Raw genomic sequence first — 3,222 nt, 5'->3', positions numbered from 1 at the left:
TCTCACATTAACCGGAATTACCATGTAATTTTGCTTTATTTTTTTATTTTTTTCTGTTATATTACTCTTATTTTTTGACATTTTATTGTCACATCTTTTCTTCATTTCTATCATGTCAATTTTCTGCACAATTTCCTCCTCCCTCGTTTCTTTTCTAAGTAACTACAGAGATAAGCATATTCATTTGGGACAGGACACAGGTAATGATTTATGCTCAAATTACAGTCTCTGTTTTATCCCTTGGCCAATCACACACAAGTGTTTTTGGCATTTAAGGTCACAAATGTCGGATCCACGCAAACACCCCATGCATGCTGAAAAACAAAATGTATCAAACCTATCTACTCCCTCACTCACTCAACTTGGTGACATCAGCCTTTCATCATTAATTTTAATGACCATCAACATCCCATAATACACCAGAGCATTTATGTGCACACATGCACACATACATCTGCACGGCAACAGGCGCCACAGATCCTGGAGAACAATTATAGCCTGCACTTTGTTTATTATCTGTTACGAGAGGCATGGGACTCTGTGTGTGTGTGTGTTCCTGCAATCTTAGCCTGCACTGCCACCTTTCTCTGACCTACTTGACACTCTAACATTAAAAAAGAAAGCACAAAATCAAAATCAGTTAGGACCAATGAGGCTTATATGAATTTTTCACAGATTGCAATGTTTCCTAACGGATGCATTCTCTGTGTTACAGTGAAGTGTTGCATAAACAAAAGACGGCCGCTGTGTTGTTACGTAAAGTTTTACCCATTTTATCTTTTTTCAACAATTTCTATTGGCTTCCTTGGCTTTAATTGATTTTCAAACAAGATTTTATTGAGATCGACAGTTAAACAGATTTCTTTTTGTGCCTGAATGTCAACATTTTAAAGTGTTTTTTTTATTTATAAAAAAAGTTGATTAAAAGTAAAAATCAACTATATATTTTTATTTCCACAAATAAAATATAACATTAGCGTAAGAAGTGTGGCAGGATAAACTCTCCACTGAGATGTTCGCAGCCTGTGTGTCAAAATGAAACAGCGTCACAAACTCACATTTGTCTAGGGAGCATCTTCAACCAAAAACATATTTCATCACATGTTCAGCCCTGCAGAAACAGCTCAGATATGCAGCTCATATATCATAACAATAATTTAAATTCTGTTGATAAAACAGGACACTTGAAAACACAGAATTCCCCTTTACAACAAAATTAATCAATTCTGGGGTGAGCACATACAAAATGAATTTCAAAGATGTCCTTACTTTTTATTTGTCAATATTAATTTAAAAAATGAACAAAAAATAATGATTTTCTTTATCTTTTCCCCATCATACTAAAAAGCATATAAAAAAGAGAAGAGTTTATAAGAAAAGTACCAAACAATTTCATAAGTTAATGAAGCAACATCAAGATGGAAATGCTAAACAGAAACGTATATTAGGAAGTGATCTGAAGCTAATGGGACAATTATGATTAAATAAAGTGCATAGATGGGTTTTAAATATGCTTGAATATAACAGATGAAAAATAATATCACAAAAATAGTTTTTAAAATTACATCAAATACGAAGAAAAATCTCATTTTCCTCCCTTTTAGTCCGTCTTCAACTCTGTTTTTACCAGTTTCATCTTTTGACATCCTTTCAGCCTCTTATCCCTACTTAGTTTTGTTCCTTTCATCTAATTCCACTCATTAAACTCACATCCAATTCCTGCCTCGGCGCTCAGCTGCTTTCATCCCCCAGACTACTGCAGGTAGCCAGTTGTTGTTAATGTTGCTATGGAGACTAGAGTTGAGGCTTGGGCACTTCACAAGATGGAGATGTGAAGTTCTTCTAATAATTCTCAAATTATCCTGCAGGAAAAAATATTTTGTAGGGATGCTATTTGAATTAAAAAACTAAAACAAATCAATTAAGTAATCAATTAAATCTGCTGTATGTGGTTGGGCCCAGAAACTGTAAATATCAAATACTATTAAGATGGAAAAGCTGTTCTTGAGTGTGCTTGCTATTGTTTTGGGTTCTTGGATCAGGTTGGAACAGTGAGAAGGACAGTAAGATTTCAAAATGAATGAAGGAAAAATCAGAAATGCACTCATTAATCTAAAAGCACAACTTTGTAGAAGTAAAATAACTGCTGGCCCATAAGTGCTTAAGAAGATAGAACAGTCTTCTGTCTGTTACAAAGTTTCTGGTTCAGTTAATTAGATTTTAAAGTTACATTTTGAAGCATCTTTAGCTCAAGACACCAAACTCTACCTATTTAGTATATGTGTGGGACTATTTAGAACCGGGGTCTGCAACTAAAATTTCAAGAGGTCCAGTTAGGAAAAAAACTCTTGAAGATAGGGTCTGAGAAAAAAAAATCTTTATATTCAGTGTAAACAGTCTATATCAAATGACTAACTCCAATAAATTAAAAATTTTGAATGGTGTCTCTAGCTGAAACATTGTAGGAAGAGATACATTTAAAAAACAGTAAAGTTGAAGCGCTGTCTCCATTCACTTCCGTTGTATTTGTAATTTAAAATACTTAAAAAATTATAAAAAAAACTATAAATATTTGCAGAATGTTTTAAAGAAAGCAGAAATGTCAACAAATATCAGATCAAATACATGTTTGATTTTTATTAGCGTAAAGTGTGCAGAAGTTATGATGCAAAAAGTTTAGAGTTGCAGAAGAACCTTTACAATTTGTTTCAATGGCAGAAATTGCAGGAATTTTGCTGAATTGCAGAAAAACCATAGAGTAAAGAAGACATTTTAAAAGAGAGCAATAATGTCATTAATAAGCTGAACATTTTGATACTTGAATGGCAGAAATTTAATGAGGAGATATGAAAGACCAAAAAAAGTATGCAAGAAAACACAACACCTGTAAAATAGTTTACAAAAATTTACAAAAAAAGTTTACAAAAATTAAGTAAGTAAATCAACACATGAAAGAACCCAGTCTTTTTTATGTTGCAACACTGAAAAACAAGGATATATTTCTATGTGCTGTTTTCTAGTCAATGAAGCCTGCCAACAATTAGCTTAAAAAAAAGGCAAATTTTTACCTAAAAACCTTCCGAAATGTTGCAGTGCCACTAAAGTAGGAATCATGGATAATATTTCTGTCCCCGTAACCTCCTTGAAGTTTGAGTTCTTCAAAAAAAAGGTCGTGGACACAAAGGAATAACAGATCAAGATATAAGAGGTCAAGATATGAGG

General features: G+C 33.0%; 1 protein-coding gene across 2 annotated transcripts in view; it reads right to left on the bottom strand.

Moving 5' to 3' along the window:
- Positions 1 to 3,222, bottom strand: part of LOC112157392 (teneurin-3) — an 800,843-nt gene that overhangs the window by 409,104 nt on the left and 388,517 nt on the right. The window lies entirely within an intron of this gene.

The sequence above is a fragment of the Oryzias melastigma genome, linkage group LG1 (assembly GCF_002922805.2).
Source record: "Oryzias melastigma strain HK-1 linkage group LG1, ASM292280v2, whole genome shotgun sequence".
NCBI lineage: Eukaryota > Metazoa > Chordata > Actinopteri > Beloniformes > Adrianichthyidae > Oryzias > Oryzias melastigma.
This window is presented reverse-complemented; position numbering and strand designations above follow the sequence as displayed.